Genomic DNA, 26,482 nt, shown 5'->3' on the forward strand with positions numbered 1-26,482 from the left:
ACTTGTAGACTTGAGAAAATAACATCTCTTCTACTGCAAGACTATTAATACACTACTGGGGTAATAAAAGTGTTTTTTTTATAATGTTCAAGGATTCTGCACAGTTAAGGGTGTTCATCCTAATTAAAATCAACCAAAGGTCAAATTATGCAATATTCTCTGGCTGCATTTGTGTGTTGTTCCAGAGCTTCAAAGATAGCAACAAACAGATATTATAAACAGATATCCATTTTAAGGTGGTCCTGTAAATATTGATTCCTGATGTCAGTGTCACACTAGTTTTTTAAAATGGAAAAAGTATGTTGTAAAAATATTTATGTATTTCAGCTAGGCCTGTAACTTTTATTTGATCAGCTGGTTGATATGAGTTTTCTAAGTTTTTAAAAGTTTTGATTCCTTCCAATGAATTTGCCTTGCTAATCTGACACCATCTTGAAGCACCAAGGATAGAATACAAAAGAGGCTTCTGGGATGGATCCATTTGCTCTCAATGCTAGGAGTAGCAGCTAAGACCTCAAACTGGCATTACGGAGCACCAGCCTATGTCATCAAAAAGAAGCAGGAGAAGGGTAGAATTGAAGAGGTGAGTTTGAGTGTGCAGCAGCGGCATGTAGCTACGAGAAGCTGCGCTCATGAGAGCTATTAATTGGTGCTGTTCATCCTTTGACCAATTAGCAACTTAGGGCAAGCCTTACTCCAGGACAAGTTTCGGAGAAAAAAGTGCAGCAGTGGCAAGGTTGCTGAGAAGGAAGAGGAAATGTGAAGTCCAGTGTTTTTCAAGTCCTCAGTGTGAACGCAACAGGTAGCTGGAGCACAGTTCCTCTAGCTGTCCACTCAGGGGAGAGAGTTATAAAGTGACTTCCTCCAGTGTTGAGTGAAACTAGATGGGAATAGTCATGCTGAATCAGACCAAAACTTCATCTAGTCCATCATTTTGCTCTTCATTCAGAGTGACCTAGGAGATACACTTCTAGGAACCATAAGCAGGACATAAAGGCAATAGCCCTCTGTCTTTCTTGTTTCGAGGCAAATGATACTCAGTGGCATATCACCTCTGAATCTAGAGCTTACATCATGACTCATAGCCATTAATAGACCTTTCCTCAATGAATCTGCAAGCCATCTCAGCCAGTGACCATCTTGTGACATCTTATGGCAGTGAATTCTATAAATGGAGTATGTATTATTTGAAAAGGCACTTCTTTGTGTGTGTACCCTAAATCTACTGCACATCAATTTTACTGCATGACCCTGAATGTTGGTATTAGTTGTTTTTGCCCCTAAACCTAAGAGCCCTGGGCATTGTAGTGTTTCCTTGTAATGAAAGTGTCCCAGTCCTCGGATTATTCATATTTCAATTTTTTTGTGTCTTTTCTAGCTCAAACATATCTTTTTGAGATTGAAAGACCAGAACAGGACACAGTATTCCAAGTGTAGATGAACCATCTATTTTTATAAGGGCACCATGACACTAGAAATTTTAGTTTCACCCCTTCCTTAAAGATCCCTATCACAGAATTTGCTGTTTTCACAGCTGCTGCACACTGATGACATTTTCATTGAGCTATCCTTCATGACCTCAATTTATTTCCTCTTTAGTTTCTAACAGTTCAGACCCCACCTGTGTACATATGAAGTTAGTATTGTTTTATCCCAGCATGCATCATGTTTATTTACATTGAACCAAATTTGCCATATTTTGTTTGCATATTTATCCAGTTTAGAGTGAGATTTTTTGATCTTTTTTAGTTCCTGAAAAGAGAATTCCAGCTCTCAGGTACCATAGTGTTCACTGATGGTGATTTTTCTCTGTTCACACAGGGTTCTGCTATAGAGCCAGTACACCTGTCACTTTTTCTTTTCCTGTCCCTTAAAATATGTATATGTATTTAAGGTGCAATAGAGGATACCACAAAGTATGCAGTTGCTTTGGTGTACAATCCTAGTTTAGCATTCTTGTGGTTGCATGCACAGCTGTATCACTGTGACAGCAGGATGTCTGGCTGCCTTGAGGTAATTTTTATTTGCTAAAGGGGAGCCAGATGAGTGGCTAATTAGAAGCCTAGATTAGGAAGAGGGAGGTAAATCAGCTTTTCAAACTGCAGGAGCCCTGTCAGAGAACGGTGGGGAAAGTAGTGAGAGTTTCATCACACACACCTTTTTCAACCATTGTAACAGTGGTGGAATTAACTCCCACACACAACTTTTAAAAGTGCAACCCAAGTGATGAAACAGTGGTGACTTGGCTACCTTTCTAGATGCCTTGGTAGTGTTCAGATTTATAAATTTTTAACTGATTTGCAGGTAGCAGTAACCATACTGTGCCTTATTTGAACATTCTGGAAAACTATGGTGTACTAAAGAGAAGCCAATAAGATGAATCCCATTTTTGATTAATTGAAAATATGGAATGGATTAATTTTGATTGCTGTTTTTATTTTCAATTATATGTTTTATAAATGGAAATTAATAAAATATAATGATAAACATATACAAGGGAATTATTAACCAAAGAAGAATTAAAACCATATTGAACCGAAAGGGAAAAGCTGAAATGCCTAATTGAAAGCAGGACTATCTACATACTGTATACTTCTACATGGGAACAATGATGACATTGTTGATACAGTAATTGGTCTGCGGTGTTGAATTTTACTGGATACCAATCAGTAAAACAGGATCCAAGTATAGTTAGAAGAGTCATTAACGAAAGGACCTGTGTGACCATATTGGATGTGAAAGAACTAGTAAATAGTGAGGTGGCTTATGCAGAATTAGGTATTTTGTTGCAGTAAAGGCCACCTGATACCCATATTTCAAAAGTTCTGAGGACTGTCCCACATATTAAAAAAAAGAAAGGCTGGCAGTAGTGTTTTTATGCCTAAGACTTTACACAGTTTTATGGGAAAATAATGATTGTAAAATGGTACAAAAGGCATGGAGGCAATAGGATGCTTTACAGAACTCAGAGATTACTGGAACTACAAGTGGTGTATATTCCAGGCAAATTGCTTGAAAATACTTATGGCATTTGATGGAATGAAGAATAGGAATTCTGGGAATGTTGATTTTGCTGCTATAAACTACTTTGTATTTTATTTATCTAATTTAGAACTGAAGCTGAATTCATTTTGTGTAACGGATTATAAGAGTTTGGCATTTATTTATTTATTTATTTTTAAAAAAGATGTTAATGGTGGTTGGACAGAAAACCAGAAACTCCAGAAGAATGACATAAGGGCAATGCCCAATTAACAGAGTTCAATAATTTTAATCAATTAATTCACCCAATTAATTGATGGATATGACAGCCTTAATTTCAATATTTGCTGCTTCCGCTGCACTTGAAATATGCTTACATCTGATAGCACAGCAACTCTGCTTTATACATCAAATCCATATTTGTGTGCAGAAGCAGCAAGCAGTACTTCCTTTAAAAATGGGACGGGGAAGGTAAGTGATAGTAGGCAGAATAGGAGGATAGCAGAAGCGTTTCATGCATCACGTGAGTAGGTGCAAGGAAGAAAGGGATAATTCTAGGATAATTGTAACCTAGTGGAGTTGCATAGTGCTGAGTAAACTTTATTCCATACTTAGTGTTTCCAATGGTGTTAGTGCAGCAGCAAATATTAGAGATGCTGTGAACTGGAAAGTGGAAGAGGTAGCTGAGAATGAAGGAAGAAGCATACAAACCTGCAATATCTTCCCAACATGCAAGCCACGATTTGGCCATGAAATTTGAATTAGGCATATCAGTGTGAACCTGCTTCAGCCTTCTTTGATAATCTGGAGGGAAATTTATTTGGTTTTATAGCTAATGCTTGAAGATAAATACTTTAAGAGACGCTTACATGATAGTCTAATGAGTTGCCCGTTAGCAGATGCAGTAGGTTATGATATTTTGTAGCAGATATCCCTTAAGTACCATACGTTACAGTACTCAGTAGTAGCATGTTAATGTTCTGCTGAGGAATTCATAAGTATCAACAGAACTAAAGAGCTGAGTCACATGAATATTGTGGTTTTTCTCAGGAATGTGCATTGATCAGATAAAGAACAAGGTGATCCCTTACTTTAACATCCTTGTCTCAAAGCACTGTGACAGAATGCTCTGGTACAGTTATTCCCACAATTAGACATGGTGTCCACAAAATAACTCTTTCCCCATTTTGGAGTTTATCTTATATGGCAAGCTTGGGGGGAAATGTTAGAAATTTTGAAGACCTACTATCTGCAGCATTTTTTAAAAACCTGAATCTCCAAATCTCTTAAGCAATTTGGAGGAATCCCACCTTGACTCAAACGGGTCCTGAATTTGTCTGAAGTGGCCTGCTTAGCTTTGGGATTTAGCACACTCCTAGTTTTTCTTACTCAGTATACTAAACTAATATACTAATGAACTTGATTGTGCACTGTGTGTTCAGCAGATCTGACGTCCAGTAACCTTGTTTTTAAAGCATGCCTTCTAGCCTGCACTATTATCATATTCGCATAAAATATTCAGACTGCTGCATTAGTCGTTGGGTATTAAAAATTCTAATTTCTAGCACTTCTCATTTCAAGAAAGGAAAATCTATTATATAATTTTGCTATTAACATGTTTATTTTCTATCTAAGATGAAAAATGTAGACCCTTTTTTTATTTGTTCATAATAATTTTGAAGAAGACACTTCCACAGCTGTATTGTATAAATTGCCCCTAATTATCTTTCTGTGTCTCCCTTACTTCTCCATAAGCTATGACCTTGTAGGCATTGACTTCAGTCTGGAACAATTTCAAAGTCATGTAAATGAATGTAATTAAGGTATTGCTTATTATCTTGCAGAGTTCAGAGGGAAGCACACTGGCTAGAAAGGTTTGTTTACTTAATACAGAAGGTCAGCTACAGTTAAATTTTACTGCCTAAAATGGTTTGGTAATGCTTTTATTTAGACAGAAATGTTTGGTAGTGCACATAATACATTTTTTTCACCTCAGAGTGCTGTGACTTTTTTTATTTATTAAAGAAATGTATTTGTATTCTTTAACATTCTTGTAGAGCACTGAATCTATTTTCATGCTAAAACAACAAGAACCCAAGATACAATTTTTAACTCTTTATCCACTAAATGAATGCCTTTTGATGCAGTAAATAAGAAGGTTTTTTCCTTTTTTCTATCATAGTTCCTGGGCAAACTTGTATGGTACCTCATAACAGCCTGAATATGTTGGCTACCAAAGATGAACTTTTAAAATTAATTAATTAAGAGCATTTTTACCCTGCTCTTCAACCAGAAAGGTTCCCAGAGTAGTTTACATGCAGTCAATAAAAATAAGACAGTTCCTTCCTGCAGCGTTGCAGTCTAATCAGTCAAAGTCAGGTACCAATTCTTGCACAGTTGTTCTGATAATGACCAACTGGCATAGATTAGGGGTAGGAGGTGCCTGATACAGGTGATCTTTTGATAAAGCATATGCTTCTGATGGAATGGCTGCCTCCAGGTAACAGTTGAGGGACAGGAACCCCGGTTTCCAACCAGGGAATGATTTACCAGCGGTCTGTTTCTTACTTCCCATCAGATCTTTTAGTAAGGGACATGGAAGGGAAAAATCAGAACCTGATCTTTGTCTGGCAGCAGCAGGAGGATTCAAGGCCTCTGATTCCAAGACTGGTTAGAGAACCAGGACTAACTCAGGGTGGTTCCTGTCCACACCCTAAATCAAGCTCTCGCCTGCTTTCCCCCTCTCTGGGATTTTTAGGTTAGCACAGGATAGCAGATAAACCAAGGTTTGGCTTAGTGTGTTGTCCAAACCTGGGTTTGTGAGCTGTAACCCTAATAAGAAGATATACCTTTATCACAAACCTGCATTTGAACAACATGCTAAGCCAAGCTGGGCTGGGCTGACCTAAAAGGCAGCTATCATCTCTTCCTTGGAAGCCAGCACATTTACTCTAAGCCATGGTTTGGCTTCTCATGACATGACATGCAAATGCAACTGTAGTTATGAAGGGGAAGACACAGTGAAATCTTTGGCAATTACATAAACATAATTATATACACAGGATTGCCATCCTAATTTATAAATGCCACTGTGTCAGACAGCACAACTACTCTTATATGAATTTACAAAGTGGTAGAAGACTATAATCAGGGAATGAGAAGGGGTGTGTATTGCAGTTGATGGGACTAGTATGTTGAGCCACTGATTACCTTTTCCTTCTATTCATTGTAGATGGATTAATTTTTCAATTCTTAGAGTGCTATCATACTATTCCAGGGATGAGATTCGAGCATGTGGCTTTTTTCTTCAGTAATCCTGATAGACTCTGTACTTAAATCTGCTATCAAATTACCATATGCATTCTTATTAAGAGGAATTAGGCCACACAGACACCTTCTGCCATAACTGAAACTACAAATGTGATGAAAAAGCTGACTTTGCAAAAGGAAAAAAAGGAGAAAAACCACCCCCATACTTTGCTCATAAAGAGAAAACATTTACTATTCTCAGTTGTTTTATTGTATTCCTTTCCCTGGGGTCAGCAAATAGTTTTTCTTAAGTTGTCCCATATTTACGACTTTTTTGAATGCAAGATGATTGCAGTTGGTAAGGAGAACATCTTACTGAGGTTTTGTTTTGCATAATTGCATATCTATGCTAAGTAGCTTTATAGTAACATATATGTATGTGAGTGTCCATTGTCAACTTTGTTGATTTGCCACCTGTTTTAGTATATTGACCCTAGACAGGGGCCTACGTTAGGAACTGACCATTTATATAAATTAGACAAGACAAGCAGAAGAAAGTGAAACAGGGCTAAGAAAAGCAGAGGCCAAGGGTAATGAAGATACACTAAATATATTCATTTGAGACAACTTCTCTTGCTAAAAGAGAAGTCAAGACAACAAAACCATGCTAATAATAAAAACTACAGATTATTAATCAAACATTAGGTGAAGACAAGGTTTTCTTCACCTAATAGCAGGGCTAGAGGTCCAAGGATAATAAGTAGGAACAAATGATGTTTTTAGATTCTGTGTAAAATTTATCTGTCTTGGAATTTACTAGGTGGTAGGTTCAATACCTTTACAACTAATACTTGAAGTAATGGGAGTAACGGCTCCTGTTTCTGAACACGTAGGTATAATTAAGTGACAATTTTAATAATTGCTCGTCTATTGTTGGTGAAGCTTTTGGACCCTTTAACCAGTTGTATTGCTTTCCGGGTTTCTTCTTCTTCATTGAAGGCTGTCTTTGATGTTGAGCAAAAGGGCAAGTCATCATCAGCATTATGTTTGCATTTTCCTACCGAAAAAAACATCCAAGAAGGTTCAGCTTTCTGCATCTCCTCTTACTTTTGCCACTTTTATTTCTGGCAGCGCCTTTTTATGGCACTTTTTGTTCCCATATCACCTGCCTTGCCTTTGTTTTCTCACCTTCTCTCCGCTTCCCTTCTGCCTTCTTACTTGAATATTCCTACTCCTTTATCTGTTGCCACTCTGTCCTCTTTCACAATCCTCTGTCACCAGCTGTCTTTTCCTTTCCCCCGACTTCTATCTTCTCTTTTCACATGTTTCAATCTTTTATTTCTGTCACGTTCTACTTTCTTTCACCCGCTATTGTTGACTACCCAGAAGATATTCCTGGCTACTCTATACATGTTCGGAACACAAACCGCTACAATTCCTTCTCCACCCTTCTCCATGCCCCCCAAATCTACTCTGCCACACATAGAGTTCATTCAGCACAGCTTTTCCCCCTTGTAGCTCACCAGATCACAAGCTGAAAAGTGCCATTGTTTGGCTTGATGAAGTGGGCATGCAGCCTGAAGAGAGGTCCTAAAATGGGAGGTGGGTGTATGTAAAGCAGAGAGGGGGGAAATGGAAGCAGGGACACTTGATGCATTATGAATTTTGCAACTGGAGAATGAGACCATGAATTGATCTCCCTCCTCCTGAACTTTCTCCCTGACCCAGCCCTATGTCACTCACCAGGAGCGGTGTCGGGTTGATGTGGCACCTGGTACCCTGCTCCCTCCAACTTTCATCTCCTGCAGCCACCAGATTCTTGACATCATTTCTCTCTCTCTCATCTCTGCAAGGGGAGGCTCTGAGATAACCAAAGAGAGAAGCAGCATAATTTGTGCCTTCTCTGTAAGCAAGATGTGGCATACCACGTGATGGCAACCGCTAGGCAACCAAACTACCGCAACACAGCTGACCCTTCTGCATTCTAGTTCCCAGCATACTTCCATTCTGTGAGACCTCTAGAAATCCATAGAAATAGACTAGAAAGTGAGTAATGTCCATATAGATAACCCACACTACAGGCATAGCTATGGGAACATGGCACATGTGATTCACCAGAACTATGTATCTTATTGAAAAAGGTTCATCCCTTTCTCCTGCCACATGTATAAAACAAGTATATATTCAGAGGAATGTGTCTTAGACTAGAACACTGCATGTAGTACTCCTTTGGTCTGGTCAGGATTAGCTGGAATGCAACATGGTAGCAACAGCTTAGCTACGACTTACCTGATGTGGCCTCACATTCTACCCAACCCAGTGGTTGAAGTCGTATATACTACTGTAGATGCCTTAACAGCTGATTGCTTGTTGTAGAATGCCCTTCTATGGGAAATCTTCCCGACCTGCCCTCTTAACAGTTCTGGGCGAACAGTTGCAAGTTTGTTTGTTTTTATTCTGTCAAACTTTTAAAACGTGTTAGTCCCTAATTTTCACATATGTTGTAGTGGCTTATGCTTGTTTGTGTTTTATTAATAAATTTATTGTTTTGATCTATTATATGTCATTCTGAAAACCAAGAGATTGGAAAGTAGCACAGTAATATGAATAAATGAATTAAGTTGTAAGTTTAACCAGCATTATTCTCAGGGTTTGAAGGTAGTTGATTAGTTAACCTTAGTTAGAGAATCTAGGAAGCTTTAAATGTGTTTAATGTTGTTACATAAATACCATTCAGTCATCATTTAGGATGCAGGAAAATGATAGATTCAGGGCAGGAAGTGTTGGTAGTCCAGTGCGCTACTCCTTGTCTCTTAAGCATCTTATGTCTCCACTGCTTTATAGTTCCAGCTCAGCCCTTGTATGACCACTTCCCTGACCACTGAAACATGCTGTGACAGTAATCTTGGAATGTTATGGCAAACTCTGTGAGGCTCAACTAGTTCAAGTATTTTAATGTAAATGATAGGGTTTCAAGGATTTCCATTCATTAGCTGGAAAAAGAGATGGAATAAGAGGAGAGAAATAAAATTTGTATAGTTTAATTTCTGTAGAAAACAATTCAGCAGAAATAGCAACCTTATATACTGATCTGGGGAAAATCCCTATTAAACAGGGAGCAAAGGAAGTACTAAGAGGTCCCCCTCTACTTATCTCTGTACCAGGGAGGGTCTATAGGGAAGAAGGCAGGCTTGGTTTTTTTAGATATTTGGGTACATATATCTTCTGAGTAAGCAGGATTGACCTGAAAACTTCAAAAGTGACTTCACAACAAAAATATGTAGCAAGATTTGAAAATTGCACTGGTAGATAAAGGCAAGTCACTTGATTTGTATCTTATCCATACTCAAGAATGGTTTACGACATGAAGGCATGACAAAATAGCTGAATTCATCAGTAACACTTGTTTTCAGTAAGTCTCCCTATAACAGACACCTCAAAAAAGTTATCATATTCCCTCCACCATTTACAAGTTTTCCACTACACAAACCCATGAAGAAAGCAAAGCTCATAAAATAATGGCATCTTGCAAAAAAATGCACAGTGGTACCTCGGGTTACAAACACTTTGGGTTACAAACTCCACTAACCCGGAAGTAGTACCTCAGGTTACAAACTTTGCCCCAGGATGAGAATGGAAATTGCGCAGCGGCGGAAGGCCCCATTAGCGAAAGCGTGCCTCAGGTTAAGAACGGTTTCGGGGTTTTTGGGGTTTTTTTTTTAAAGAATGGTTTCGGGTTAAGAACGGACCTCCGGAACGAATCAAGTTCATAACCCGAGGTACCACTGTATGTCACTTTGAAAACTAATATAAATAAGATGCATCTAATAAAGTGGACTCCAGCTCGCAAAAGCTTGTGCTACATTAATCTGTTTGATTTTAAAGATTTTTTGTTTCTACTTCACCCTCTCTGTATCCTGGGATCTTGCAAGAAACTCAAGTCTTTCTGTTCACCCCTGCAATTAAACTTAACATTTGCAGAAAACTACAATGAAGAAATAGATATGCTTTGTACCAGTTAGATATAAACGACCGGACCAGAAAAAATTCAGAAGAGTTACTGAACTGGAAATTATTAGCGTTAAAGCAGGACCAGTATGGTAATTCGCTGCACAGAGATGGAAGGTGTTGAAATTCTGCAGTTCAGTTGTGATTGATAAATTGGATGTTTTGAAGACCCTAATAGTTCAAGACATAAGAGGTCAAGTGAGATGTGCAGCCTTCACATGCATAGTTATATCTGTCACAGTATGCCAGTTAATACATTGCTGGTTTAAACTTCAAAACTTCAGACTTTGAAAAAAAAACATCAATGTTTGGCGTTTAATTTTAAAATACTATGAAACTACTTTAAGTGTAGTCTTTAAGAATATTTATTTTAGCAATGTGTTTAAATTCTTAATGCATTCCCTCAAAAGGCACAGATATACTTCATAAGATGGCATGTTTACATTGCCATATAAGTAAGCAGTGACAAAAGTAGAGTAATCAGCAATTTTTAAAGTAATGCATTAAAATGACTTGGACGTCAGCTAAAATTCTTTACAGGGACTTGTTTAATCTGCCTTGAAACAGCAGTTCCAAACTCTTTGACAAGCTGTTTGAAAGGCTGTCTAATTTTCAGTGTGTAGCTTAAAAGAACTTGCATTATTTTTTCTGCTGAAGCGTTACTTTGCAACTACAGCAATACATAAAACAAGATTCTTTTGTGTGTGTATTGCTGTAGTTGCAAACTAGCAACAGTATACGTGACAGGCCTGGAGTAGCCAACATGTTGTAGTCCAGCAAATCTAGAGAACGCCCATTCCTGAACTTGGGCCATGTTGGCTGGGGCTGATGGGAGCTGTAGTCCAGCAACATCTGGGGGGCACCACTTCAGCCATCACTATGGTAAATTATTTCATTTGTTCCATTCCCTACTATATGGCATTCAGAATGGCAGTTAATGCAGCCTAAGTGTGTATACTGTACATAAAAAGAATGTAGAATTATGACGGCAGACTCAGCCCCCACAATTTATGTGCATTCAGTAAGCTCTGTGAACAGACAACAATGTTCACAAGCATGGCGCGCATGGCTTTTTATGAATAATAAAGATACATACAAGAAATAATTTTTCCAGCAGATTGTAATTAAGATTGCCTCCCTAAAATTTATTAGTTGGGAAGGAGACTTTGCCTACATAGTAATTTAGGCAGAGGCTACAAAATAAATGGAAATGCCATGCACATATCGTGCCACTGCAAGTGATTTCCCTATGCACCACAGCACTGACATGCAATATTGTTTCTTTCTTTCTCTGAACTCAGAATATACATGTTGACATATACTATGCTTGTGACATCTTTTGTTTATTTTTCTGATAATAGAGTAATAACCTTCACTGAATTAAAAGGGGTTGTGGTGGAATTACATATGGAGTTAATAGCTCAGTTGGTAGAGCATGAGACTCGTAATCTCAGGATCATGGGTTGGAGCCCCCCATGGGTTGGGCAAAAGTTCCTGCATTGGAGAGGGTTGGACTGGATGACCCTTGTGGTCCCTTCCAACTCTGTGAATCTGTGACTAAGACATGTTCAGAAATAGTCCCAAATTTGTAAAAGTATCATATTTTTTGTGCCTGTAGAAATGCTGTTTAAATGACTGAGAGCACCTATTGTTGGAAAGCTATTGGGAATTAGATATCAGATCACCAACTGATATTTTACTACAATCAATATGAAATTGACCTGTGGAAACCAAACACACACACACACTTGATCTCCACTTTCCCTGAAAACAGACTGACATGATCTCATTATTTGAAACATCAAAAGGTGTCCCAGGGTTGTTGTCTCACACTTGCTATTGCTTCAACTATTCAAGTGTCATGCTCATGTGTAAATCGCATTCTTGACTTAGCTTTGTTTTCCTGGTTAGATAGTACAGTATCACCAGCACAGTTTGGGAGGGTAGGGTGTGTTATTTCACTGCTGTCTATAAAATTTATATCACTCTGGTAAGGAGGCCATTTGCTCTGATACTGGATTTGAGGATTTTGGATCCGAGAGACATAATAGGGATGCTTCTGATGTTCTGCCTGCCCCACTGCCTGACAGCTTACCTGGCAGAGTTTGTCTTGAAGAGTCCACACATGGCGGTCATGGTGACTCCCTGTTTGTGGAATACTCTCCCCAGGGAGACTCACCTGGGCATTTGGCTGATAAACATTCTATGGACTTTAAAATGTTTCTGTGGGAAGGGGATTATTGGTTTATTTTGCTTTTGTTTATGTTTTATTATGTATTTTGTGTTTCATTTTGTACTTTTATGCTATGAACTGTTCTGTGATCTTCGAATGAAGGGTGGTATACAAATTCACTAACTAACTAACTAACTAGACTTCAGTTTCCACATCAAGGCTATCACTATAGATCCAGCTCAGAACTTCATAGCCTCCATGACAGCCATGGGGTTGTCTTAGTTCATTAAAATACAAATGCACGTGGCAGGACACACAAACTCAAACTGGTATTTGCTATAGATAGACAAGGGGATCTGTTGGTAAGGGGGCTTGTAACAAGTTCATTTCCATGGATTGTCTGGCGAGGAAAAAAACCCTAAAGGACGTGGGTCACTAATATTTGAAGGAACTCTTCCTTCCATACCATCCTGACCATGCCTTAAGATCTGCAGGAGAGGCTTCACTTGTGGTCCACTGCTAGGAAAAGTTCAGGGAGTGGTGATATGTGAAAGGACCTCTGCAGCAGAGCTCCACCTATGGAATAGACTTCCTTTGGAGGTGCAGATGATGATGTTGATGATGATTTTATTATTATTTATACCACCCCCATCTGGTTTCCCCAGCCACTCTGGCAGCAACTGTAATGAGCCACTTTAAAAGGATCCTTTTACCATCACGGAGCTTTTTGTAATAATGAAACTGATTTCTGAAAATTTAAGGTGAAATATTGAATATGCTTGAGAAAATTCCTTTCTTTCTTGAATACTGTTATAAAATTTAATATTTTTAATACTTAATAATTGATGTAGTATCTGTCTCTCTTCTTAAAATGACATGTTTGCTTTGTGTCAGTGTAGGTACCAAATATTCAGACTTGCCAATAGTTTCCAACTGTTGGAAGTTATATCAATAGTAGATGTTCTGCATCATTTTTCCAGGCAAACTGCACACCATGTAGCTCGCTTGTCTGTAAAATGCAGGAGTATATCCAGCTGTAAACAACAAATGTGATAATTCAATTCATTTTTAAGGGGTCAATGCTTTCTGATTCTAGCTATTCTGTTCACTTAAATGGGGAATATTTTTCATATTATTTATTTCGGAAACCAACTGTAATTTATGTGTGAGCCTTTTTAGGACACCAATGACATTATGTAATATAATTACAAAAATCCACCCAACTCTCCACAGGCCACAAAGGTTATGCAAAGGCTTGTGGAATCCTGAAATTTCTAGCCATTTTCCCTTTCTTTTGGTGCCGTTTTTGCAGTTTTCCCACTCTCTTTGGGCTGTTTTTGCCCTTGTTGCGGTTAAAATTGATTTATTTAATTATTTCCCAGCACTGCACATATATGCAATCATGTCCAAATTGAACATACGTAAAATGCCTGTACTAGAAAAAGAGGTGGAATAGAGCAAAAAGTTCAATGTGAAAGATCCAGTTCGGATGTAATGTTAAATTATAGTATAGAATTGTGTGGAAGAGCCGCAGTGATTAGTTTGATTCAAACCATATATTTGGCTTGTTTCAACAACCACAGCATGGCCACAATCCTATCCACACTTACCTGGGAGTAAATTCCATTGCATTAAGTAGGACTTAATTTTTATTGTGCTTTCAAAGGATTAAAAAATATTTTACGCATTCCAAATCTTTTAAATATGTATTCATACAGCTCAATATATTGGTAAGCCATGGTTTAACATTACAAGGGCAAGCTTTAGCTTGATTACCAACAGAATGGCCTTGCATTCCCTTCTCCTCCAAACCTTCTCAAGTGTGACTATGAGAATGTTGGAAGCATATTCTTCCATTTTGGATTAACCATAGTTTATCATTACATCCAGATGTTTAAATTTATTTACAGCCCCATAATGCCATAACCCCATGGTAGCCATATAGTGAGTGGTTCCCATAGCACTTTCTCAAAATTCCAAATGTGCTCATTGGCCTGCAAGCATTGGTGACCCCTGTTTTAAAGCGTATACCACAATCCTACACAGATTTACTGTTAAATAACTCCCAGTGGGCTCAGGGGCATGTAAATGGCAAAGGAGTGTATTTGATTTTTTTGTTAATACATAAACAACGAAAATCTAATGTGAACTAAATTCATTAGATCACAGGAATAATATTGTAGTAATTATTCTCATAGAGGAATTCTTAAGACTGCAAAATCATATAACTAGTTTTCTCAGTGTGCGGTGAGATGCGCATGAAGTTAGATGACCTTTTGAAACTCTTCTCTGTAACAGAAGTAGCTTGTCATGGAGCTGCTTGGGAAACCTTAGTTCAAAACCAGCCTGAAATAGCAAAATAAATGGCTGGGTCCTAGTTACAAGAATTTTGCAGTTCCCTGTCTGTTTAAACTTTCTTTCATTCTGATTTGTTTCTTAGAATCTGCCCTAGTGTTGCATGAAAATCATTTGCTTCTTTTTTGTTAATTAGTTTTTAACATTGGAACAGTTAGCATAGAATACACTGCTCGTTTAGTGACTTAGATTAGCCCTAGGGAACACATCCTTTTAGTTTGAAGCTGCTTTACTGGCAGCCAAGGGCATGCCTTGGAGTTGGTTAGGTTGGCACTTCCAAGGGCCCAGACGGGTACAAAAATGGCGCCTCTGACTTGGAATGGTTAGGAGCCTTCCCACGTGCTCCCCAGACCATTTCTCCATTGCTCTAGGCAGCTAGGTGAGGCTCACAGGCTCCTCCGGTTGCCTTGGTGGAGGAATCCAGTTGCTGTCATGGCCATCATAGTACCCCTGCAAGGCCCCTTCCCCAGTCAGCTGGCAGAACTATTAGAAGTTTGAGCAGAGTGCCTAGTGGAGCTTCAATGGAAGACAGTAGTGTAGTCCCAGCAGCCTAAGCCACCAGCCCTTGAGAGTGTGCAGAAACCAGTACAGCCCAGAAGTGTAATTAAGCGGTATATTCGAAAGAAGTATATGTAAAAAAAGAAGGGAGAGAAGTAGCCGGTATAGAGCTCAGAATCAAAACTAAACACTATATCAGAATATTGGTCTACCCATTGCTACACTTAATCCAAATTAACATTGCAAAAATTACTCTCAACCTTTGGTGCTGGCATCTTCTGGTATCAGATGCGGGTTGGGCTTAAGAGGGTCAAATGCAGCCTCACAAGTGTCATTTATAAAAGAGTATCGGATCCAAGTGGGTTTTGGTTTACAAGTGGTTAGTTTGGAACTTTTGGGGAGGCTGGGGGAGATGGTAGACACCTTCTGGGAGCCAAGAACGATGGCTGTTGTTGGTAGATTTCTCTTTTTGCTAAACAGGATTTAATTAGGAACTCTGTGTTTTAGAAGGGACATGCCTCATTCCCTAGTCATGATGGAGGGCAGGAGCCTAGAGGGCCACAAGATGGAGGTGCCAGAAATGGGTGCCCCCCCCCCCAATTGAGACTCATTTCTAGAATACTTTGTTTGCCTGACACTTAGTCATATCCTTTTGGCAACAGGTACTGAACAGTTTGTCTTGAATGGGGAATCAAGTCCTTGTAGAGCTTTTGACCACTCATTGAACATCAAAACTAGTGCGCTTGTGGAATGGTGTACTTGTGGGAGTTTGTAGCTAGAACTGTTAACTGTGTACTGTCTGGAATGCAGCACTTCCTCTCAGCACTAAAAAGATAGGGAAAGGTTGTCAAGCAGGGATTCCAGGCTGCATGCTTTTATAGTACAGAATGGCTGTGTTCCAAAGATTGCTCTGTTCTCAGAAGCAGAGTGACAAGCTAAGTATATTGGAAATGAAACTGCAGATTTTATGATAGGATGGTGGGGGAGTCATTCTTATGGCTCCCTAGGCTTCTTTGGGAGGAAAGGCAGGATATAATTTTAAAAAATAATAATGGGGGGAATCACTTTTAGATTCAAGATTCAGGTAGGTAGGCGTGTTGGTCTGATGCAGTCGAAATAAATAGCAAAATTTTAAAAAAATGTCCAGTAGCACCTTAGAGACCAACTAAGTTTGTTCTGGGCATAAGCTTCCATGCCATGCACACTTCTTCAGATACACTGAAACAGAAGTCACCAGACCCTTATATGTAGTGGGAGGGTGGGGTGGGGTTTTTCTCAGAAGGGTAGTAGGAGATGGGTGACTCAGTGGGTATGGTAAATCTGTTGATGACTGTTAACGACTGCAATTAGTCCTACAGGAAAAAGCTTTCTCCTACTACCCATCTGGGAAAACCCCACCCCACACTTGCGCTATATATAAGGGTCTGGTGACTTCTGTTTCAGTGTATCTAAAGAAGTGTGCATACCCACAAAAGCTTATACCCAAAAGAAACTTTGTTGTTCTCTAAGGTGCTACTGGACAATTTTTAAATTTTTCTATTTTTTAAGATTCAGTTACTAAAGTCTAGTTTTCATATAAGTTCCTATATCTTTCTTCAGCAATCTTATTGGCTTCATTTCAGTTTAATTGCTCTCCTTTCCTGGTGCATTGTTCATGAAGGTATGGCTATGAAGAAAGAAAGCCTGTTTAGAGCTTATGAGTCCACTTTTAACTTGGAAACTAATCTAAGCACCTGTCTTGATCTCATTTAAACTTTCTCCTTCATTCACTTTCTCTGGTACCTTATTTGTGGTTTTTATTGCCATTGCATGCCACAGTTCTGCTTGATTTAACTATTTACTTGTGATCTCAGGCAATGCCTGTGTATAATTTTGTGAAACCTGTTCAAAGTCACCTTTATGTTTTCTTGTTTATAGTAGCTTGAATCTGCTTATACACAAATGTATCCTGGATGAACTTTATCTAGCTGTCTTTACTTACTTTCAAATTAATCAAAAGCTATGGTAGTAAGTGGCTTTTCTTGGAGATAGATAGATAGATAGATAGATAGATAAACTAGCAATTCACAGACCACTTTTTACTGGCACAAAAGTTCATTGATTTAAAATGTGATACTTCTTGGAATATTTTGGATTCAACATCTGACTAATTGCAGTTTCAATTTATATTCTTGAGGCTCCAAAAATGAAAATGCTACAATGGTTGTGTTACATATACATACTTGCACTATTTATTTCTTGGAACCTCCTTTTATTACACCCTTTCCTTTCTAAACTAGGTACAGGTCTAGAACTGTGGCCTTACCCTATTACATTCCCACAGGACCATCCCCACAACAAAGGCAAAGATGGGTGCACCTTCACAACTCCAAGAGGGAGTTAGGTGCCCAACTTAGATGGTAGTATTTTCTGACAATCTATTCATTTAAACTTAACACACAAATATTTTAAAATTGAGGATTCCGTTTTTATTATTGTTGTTTACAGAGAATAGTCTAAGTAATCTTGACAAAATGGGAATATCTGTAAAGGTAAAGGTAAAGGGACCCTTGACCATTAGGTCCATTCGCGGACTCTGGGGTTGCGGCACTCATCTCGCTTTATTGGCCAAGAGAGCCAGCATTTGTCCGCGGACAGCTTCTGGGTCATGTGGCCAGCCTGACTAAGCTGCTTCTGGCAAACCAGAGCAGCGCACGGAAATGCCGTTTACCTTCCCACCGGAGCGGTACCTATTTATCTACTTGCACTTTGACGTGCTTTTGAACTGCTAGGTTGGCAGGAGCAGGGACCAAGCAATGGAAGCTCACCCCGTCGCAGGGAATTGAACCGCCGACCTTCTGATTGGCAAGCCCTAGGCTCAGTGGTTTAACCCACAGCGCCACCTGCATCCCTCTGTCATCTGTACTGCTACACTAATTCAGAATCATAGTGCTCTCGTTGTGTAACACAGTTCCACAGGTTGTACTTAAGCTCCCAGCACTGCCCCCATACCTTATAGAGCTGATTTTCAGGAAGTAGGAATCTGCAGGTCTTTCCCATCAGGATATCCAAGTAAAGTGGAACTCAGGGGAAATCTAGATGCAACCCTGAGAAACTTAGTTTTGAAAGTTCTTCATGTAGAACTGAGCTAGAATGTTGAGGCCTTGATCTTTGGATGAAGGGTGATGTACAAATTTATTGGGGGGCGGGGACCATGAATTCACTCTTTTATTCATCTATCAGTTCTGCCAAAATAATGTGCAAGACCTTCATTATACCTTTAAAAAGAATCATTTACAGAAAAATCCAGGGCAAGTTGCCTTGCTATTTAAGACTTAGAGAGAGAAAAAGCTTCAAATAAAATATTTAAGAACTATTATAGGTGTCTTAGTCAAGTGATGATTTTCACAAATATGAGTATGCCTTGACTGGTGCTTAGCTAATTCAGCGAATGTGTATTCCTTCATTAATTGCCACTTAAAGCTATAACTGGAGAAAATAGGAACTGTGACGATATTTGGATTGAATAAGTTGGTTGTCACATTAGCCATTGTTTTTGTAGAATTGTGTATAATGGCATTTTATTTCTTGTATATTCCTTTTAAACAAGGATTTCTGGACGTTATAATATTTTTGTTTGTTTTGCTCTCTGGCCAACTTGCTTCTTGAAAGCCACACATCTCAGAGCAAAAACCCATTATCTTATTTTGAATTTACATGCCTACTTCACTAGAATTGGTTTGACTCCTTTACACTGTGTCCTCCAAATAATTTCGGCTATCTACAGTTCTCTTAATATCAAATTTTGTAGGATTCCCAGAGTGTCAGAAACCTCACTATGCAAATCCTGGCTTTAAGAAATGTCTTTTTTTAAAGCCTGCCTGAGGCCAGTGTGACTTCACCCTTAAATGGATTATTTGCTTTTCTGTTTTCTGGCATCTACTTTTGGCATCATGAAATCTGGCAGCTCTTCATGTCTGGCTAAATCTGTCCTATATTTTCTTTAATTCAACCTGTTCTACCTGGGTTGTGCAACATGTTGGTGTTGGGAACATCTGCTTCATGGGTGGCCAACTCCCAAGAGACTGCGATCTACTCACAGAGTTAAAAACTGGCAGTGATCTACCCCCCTTTTTGGGGGTTCAGGTCAAAGTTCTTGAGCTTTTTTAGGGAGGAGGAAAGCCCCGTTTTTGGGGAGTGCAGGGCTTTTTTTAGGAGAGCCAAAGTTGTTTAGCTTCTTTGAGGGGGAGCTAGTGATCTACCACAGATGTCCTGTGATTTACCGGTAGATCACGATCTACGTGTTGGACATGCCTGAACTTGAATACACAGAGGTGGGTGGTCTATATGAGTTGGATATATTTCCACCTCTGTTATTTAGTATGCAGGAGAAGGCATTATATTGAATATTTATATGTAAGATAAAAGGTATTGCGGTATAGTAGGTGTGTGTTTATTGTAGTGAGCCTTTGACTTTTGAGAAGAAACGATATTTATTAAAATGCTACTACAGTGGTACCTCAGGTTACATACGCTTCAGGTTACAGACTCCCAGAAATAGTGCTTCAGGTTAAGAACTTTGTTTCAGGATGAGAACAGAAATCATGCTCCAGCGGCGCGGCGGCAGCAGGAGGCCCCATTAGCTAAAGTGGTGCTTCAGGTTAATATCAGTTTCAGGTTAAGAATGGACCTCCGGAACGAATTAAGTACTTAATCTGAGGTACCACTATAGTACCATATAATAAGCCGATACATGAGAACATTAGAATTTCAATAGGTTGATGGTATTGTTGTATTGCTAGAAATGCTTTACATTTGTTTGGCACTAGAGCCCATTTTCTGTCAAAGTGTACCTATCGCTGAGGGTAGAACCATATGTTATATGGTAAATGTGCAGTTCTCAGTGCTTTTCAGTACAGTAGTACCTCAGGTTAAGAACTTAATTCGTTCTGGAGGTCCGTTCTTAACCTGAAACTGTTCTTAACCTGAGGTACCACTTTAGCTAATGGGGCCTCCCACTGCCGCCGCACAATTTCTGTTCTCATCCTGAAGCAAAGTTCTTAACCCGAGGTACTATTTCTGGGTTAGCGGAGTCTGTAACCTGAAGCATCTGTAACCTGAAGCATCTGTAACCCGGGGTACCACTGTATTGCTTTTTCAGGGAGGGAGGAAATTGGCGGTGTAAGCAATATACTTTTGCCTTTTAACAGCTAGTGAGGTTTCATTCGAACTATATCTATAACAAGGCAGAATACCTTGTTACGATAATGAAGCAATGCTGCTGCAAAGTCCTAGCTTGAAAAGTAAACATGATGGGAATGTTGGGACTGTCCGTGGGAAAAAGAGGGACAGTCAATTCACAGTGCGAAGCACCGGAATTAGCTCAGAGTGAAATATGAGCTCTTCCGTTTATTCCTGTCCGGGATGTACAGGAAGTGTTTGTCTCAACACTGCTGGAGTTTGGAGAGAGCAGTCATGTTTTTTGTAACGCTGCAAAGACAGAAATAAAAGCATGTAAATACGTTTCTGTCTATCTCTTTCCCCTGCCTGGGGGGGCAGGGAAGAGGGTGTGTGTTCTTCTCACGTTTGAGAAGAATCACCGATCGAGACCTTGCCTGCGCTTGCTGGGGAATGCAGCCAGGGAGGTCAACAGGGAATCAAGCCGGGTGCCTGGGATTGCTGCCAGCTTCTCATGAGAAGGGCTTGAATTTCCCAACATACCTCCCCTCCCCATTTCACAGAGTGATTTGTGTTCTCTGGGATTCATTTTTGGCAACTTTAAGGGCAAATAGTCCATAATTGTTCATTTTTGTCAGCATGTGTGCCTGTTGTTGTATAAAACAAGGTGGTTTCCCCCCTTTATTTCTTATATGAGGTGGGAAAGCATTGGCCTTCCCCGCGGAGTGTTGGAGCTACTGTCAAAGCAGAATGGTTCTTGAGGTGACAGTTAAGAAAGTGAGGAAAGGGGAGAGAGAGAGAGAGAGAGAGAGAGAGAGAGAGAGAGAAACCAGCTTGATGAAAATCAAGGAACATCAGGCAACTCTTGCAATAACCTTCTAGGGCTTTTTTTGCCCCACAACTTGAAACTGACAGCCTGGGGCTAGGCTGAATATTTTGGCCCAGCTTTAAACCAGACTTTTGGCACATAGTATCAAAAAGTTTGTAAAGCTGACTGGAGCTTAGGAGCATCTGGTTCAGGGTGACTCATTCCTCTTAAGTGTTCTGTGTCCTTAAAGTGCAGAGAGGATGGGTTTTGACAATGAGAACAGTTAAACTAGACAGGAACGCAGAGAAGTGGCTGCCAATTACCACACTATGACAATTAAATTCCTGGTAGCAAAAGTGAAGATCAATGGAATACAGTTATCTCTGACTATAATGAAGAACAACAGCACAAGTCAGGATGAAAGTTGGTAGCAAAATCCATTTCATCGGGAAGATTTACTTTGTATCTTAGAGTCTATGGGATTTATCCAAACATTGTATTTATTTAGTTACATTAACTGCTTTTCTAGCGTGCTTTATAGTAGTAACCAAACAACAAACAACAAATTCTGGTTACAGTTTGTGGTTTGTTCGGGAAAAACGAATAATGAGCCCAGATTTTAACATAGCACAGCAACCGAAGGAGAGGAACTAGGCAAAACTCTAAGCCTCCTTGTATTTTTTCATGAAGCTACTAGATTCCATGTCAGAGTGGTATTGCCCAGATCTGATAAGCATGAGAGACAGGCAGATCATTTAGGGCATTATCCAGTTATATCGCAGGGAAAGAGCAATGTAAAAACCAGTTATCTGGTGGTGGTAATCAAGAAATACAAAGACAAAATCAGGAAGGCAGTCAAAGCAGGGGCAGGGAGAGATAATTCCAACTAAACTGAAGCTGACTAGCTAGCTAACTTTTGGTTATGACAAAGACAGAATTTCTGTCACCCAAAATACTTGTACCTTGGAACAATTAGCAATGGCACCAACAAGATGAGAGAGGGCTAAATACTGCCTAGGATGTGGCATTAAGTTATAAGCATTGTTTTATCTGATTGGAAACAATGAATACAAAGCAATCAGAAGTGAATGTACCCAGAAAATCTTACAGTTATATTTAACTTCAAAAGAGGAAACTCTAGAATGGAAGGACCATATAAAAGAAAGCTGAAAGATATAGTTTGGAGAGTCTAATCCATTTGAACTATTTCAGTAGAGGCTAAGTTGCAATGTTTACCAGTTACCAAACTTCAAGAAGCAATAAAGGAGTTGAGTCAAAAATTCTAGAAATGGGGGTACAAACTACCCTTTCAACTGTGCTGTAGGAGTAGGATGAGTATGCAAGCTGTGGGATAGGTATGGGGCTTTCTTACACTTCTGAATTACATTCCATATGAAGCCCAAGTAGCAAGATGGTTGACCTTTTATCTTAAATGTGTAATTTATTGTGAAAATGAACTTTCTTTCCTGGAGGATTAGAAGATACCTAATGCAACACATTGTATTAAAAAAAATCCCATGGTAGATGGGAGGGGTGGGCTACAAGAAGTTTCCAACCTGTTAGCCAAACATCTAGAGAGTTACAGCAGCATTTTTGTGAAACATTATTAAGGCTAAAATTATGAAACTTATAAAAAATACAAGTTGTTTTTAAGGAACGATAGCATAGCTTCCTCAAAGGAAAGGCTTGCTTGATAGCACCGGCTTTTCAGAATACTTTCTTGTCAACAAGTGCGCTGATGGGTGTGATCCTGCAGATTTGCAATCTAGCACAGTGTTAAGCATGTTTAAGCCCAATGAATTTAATTGAGAAGGTCCCATACCAAAGGCTTCTGTAGTTATGGCCAAACTACCTGTGGTATGACTTATTTGTGATGAGAATTTTGGTGCTTTCTTTAAAACAAAAACTAATCACCCCAAGGTGACTGGGAGAAGGTTTTTAAATCCTTTTGTCTCATGCTCTTTTGGTAATGTAAATTGCTCCCTTCCCAAATCTGCCATTAAGGCTGTTGGAAAGAAATTCAGATACATTGATGAGTTGTAAGAAATCATGTTCTTAGCAGAAAGCTACCGGTAATTGAAAATGTAAACTCAGTATTTTGTGGCAAAGAAGGCAAAGTCACTGTTAGGAAAGGATGAAAAACAAAATAACAAGTATTTTGTCAAGTATGTTGTCATATAATACTGTGCAAAAGATCTGATCTGGTTGCCTAATCTCAAAAAGGACAATATGGAGTTAAAAAATATGGTGACTGGGTGCGCCCCCCCCCCCGTGTGCTACTATATTATGATTTACTACTGTTGTTGTCCTTTTAAAGTCTTAATAAAATGTAATTTTAAAAAAGTATTTAAAATTTACAGAAAATGAAAACTGCTGGGGGCGGCAGAAATCATTTGAAGAAAGCTAAAGAATTTCTGAGTTTCAGTTTATAAAACAAGAAGTGAGGGGAGACACAAGGAGGTCTATGCACCATGAATACTACCCAGTTAGGCAGACTTTGAGCTGTAACACTTAATCAAAATGCACAAACAGTTTATTTGTGGTATTCACCGCAGAAGTACAGATGTTGACAACCAGATTAGCTCATTTTCAATAGGATGATGTTGTAAACAAAAACTGCTCCCTTTGCCTTACACGGTACACAAGAGCCCTTATAGAGTCCTTTGTAGGTTCTCCATCAGTAGGAGAAAATAACAGAGGCCAACCAGAGAATATTGAGAAGCAAAGCAGCTAGTAAGCCTGATCTTTGTTAAAGCTGTTGCAACAGGGTGCTCCCCTACACGGATGAGGAGGAACCATGCACGCAAGGCCTTATATAGATTTTTGAACTGCCCACCCTGGAGCCCAAGACCACCCTATACATCTTACATATGTCACAGAAGGGGTGTAGCCCAAGACTAACCCCCAGTACATCAGACAAGGGGCGGATTACAACCAAAATCTGAGTACGTTGTTTTTATCCCGTCTGCCAGATTACCTGATTGGATTATCTGGGCATCCTGGCCACTCTTTTTATGATAACTACTCAGTTCCTGAATCCAGGTCACAGGTTCACCCTATTCATATCTTAAATGTGCCTTTGAGATAGGATTTGTGAGAAAAGTGACAATGGGGAGGCTCCCCATTTTCCTTCGACTTTGCAGAGAAATATTTGAGGTCAATTGGAAGCGACAAATGGTTTCAGGACTTTTTCTGTGGGTCTCAGACATGTGGTCTATACATTTATGTATATACTTGCTATATATATATACTTAAAATTCTTATAACAATGAGATAAATTCGTGTACGTTAAGTCAATAATTAGAGAGAGTCCATGTTCCAGGTAGCACATTACCTCTGGAAACCAGATTAAGATTTTAAACCACTTGTTTGGACTATCATCATCATGACTTGCTTATGGAACTCATCGAAGATATCTAGCTGGCCACTACTGAAAACATATAACTAGACTAGATGGGCGTTAACCTGGCTTTGCAAGGGATTTATTGGGTAAAGAGATGCCCTGTGTCTTGAGATTTATTTTATTAGATGTACTTGTTATATTACTTAGTTTTCACTACCCATTCTTAATGGACTGTATAGTATAGATAACATTCTATAGGTCTTTCTTCTTGTTCCCATCTGGTTTATTTCTTTATAAAGGCAAAATATGCTTGTCTTTAAGCATAATCAGTCAAATATAATTATTACAAAGCCTGAAGTTAGGAATGTATGTAAGGATGGCTTCTTGCTATTTCTGATCCCTGCATTACTTATAGACCTGATCATGCTTTCATTCAGTTCAATCAGTCTTGTAAGTGCTTTAATGTATGCTCAAAGGGTTGATTTGACAACCAAGGATTGCTGCAGTGCAGTGGCATTTCAGCTGTGACCTCTTTTACTGGCTGTATCCCAATATACACTTGGTACAGTAACCTGCCAGGCTATTCTGTCTATCCCAGCAAGCCTTTATTTTGTGTTTGTTGTGTAGGTAGAAGCTATGTGCTAAGGTTGTACAGTAAATGTAATGGCAACAAGGCAATTAAGGGATCATATATTATTTTTATTAGCATTTTGAGTTTCAAACACTGACAAGACAACTGGGGACCCCACCTTGTGATTTTTTTGCAGAAATTAAAAGGGGATGAAAAGAATCCAGTAAATAAAAAAGAACAGATAAACTGATCTGAAATGTTTAGAAATGTGGGTGTGTCTCCTTTATAAGAGAGGTTCTAAGGAGTTTTTGTTGATTCCTTATATCACAGAATCTTTAACTGGAGATATTCATACACATAACAAACTAATCTCATTTCAATAGTAAAAGTATGTTAGGATAGAAGTATTGATATACAATTGTTATATATCAGTGTTTAAAAGCAATAAACCAAAATAGCTTTTATTTCTAAACTGCAAATGATTGCCTTAGCAACCCATGTATAGTAGTAGCCTAACAGTGTAACCATATATAAATGTCTACTAAGAAGAAAGTCTCATGTTCTGTGGAGTGTACTCCCAGGTAGGTTTGCAGCCTAATTTTAGATCATTGCAGAGGAAGACAGGGACCCTGCAGCATCATTATGGAAGTCTTTCTGTGAAAGATTTGGTGAGCCTGCAGATGGGTGTGAAAAATCATTGCACTGAATTTTTAAAAATATGGTCAGATGAGTTGGAAGTGACCGAGGGTCATCTAGTCCAACCTCCTGCAATGCAGGAATCTCAACTAAAGCATCCATGGTGGATGGCTATCCAATCTCTGCTTAAAAACCTCCAAATAAGGAGAGTCCACCATATTTCAAGGGAGTCTGTTCCATTGTCAAACAACTCATACCATCAGAATGTTATTCCTGATGTTTAGTCGGAATCTCCTTTCTTGTAACTTGAATCAGTTGGTTTGGGTCCTACCCTCCGGATGCGCTTCTTCATATCGCAGCTCATCTGTAAGCAACATGCAACCACGCTTGTTTCTTTATATGCCTCCCACTTTTCTTTCTTGTTGGAATTACCCATAAGACACTCCTATGCATCTTGGCCTCAATAGTTCCTTAAGCTTTTTGAAATCAGCCTTCTTAAAGTTCAGAGTGCTTGTCCGACTACACTCAGCTTTCCTTTTCCTCTGTATCATGAAATCCAAGAGGATATGATCACTTCCAAGGTTCCCAGTACTATCATTTCATTTCATTGACCAGTTCCTCCCTGTTGGTGAGGACCAGGTCTAACATAGATGATCCCCTTGCTGCTGCTTCTACCTTCTGGGAAACGAAATTGTCAGTGAG

General features: G+C 39.1%; 1 protein-coding gene across 2 annotated transcripts in view; it reads left to right on the top strand.

The window, feature by feature from the left end:
• The window catches only part of NRIP1 (nuclear receptor interacting protein 1), a 75,539-nt gene that overhangs the window by 13,386 nt on the left and 35,671 nt on the right, over positions 1-26,482 (top strand). Inside the window, exon 1 of one of the 2 annotated variants that reach the window (XM_083611496.1) lies at positions 382-583. The exons of the other annotated variant lie outside the window; for it this stretch is intronic. The gene's annotated coding sequence lies outside the window, so the exon portion shown is untranslated. Of the gene's footprint in view, positions 1-381; positions 584-26,482 lie in introns of those variants that run through there. 2 annotated transcript variants of the gene reach the window in all.

The sequence above is a fragment of the Podarcis filfolensis genome, assembly GCF_964270895.1.
Source record: "Podarcis filfolensis genome assembly, chromosome: 4".
Classification (NCBI taxonomy): Eukaryota; Metazoa; Chordata; class Lepidosauria; order Squamata; family Lacertidae; genus Podarcis; species Podarcis filfolensis.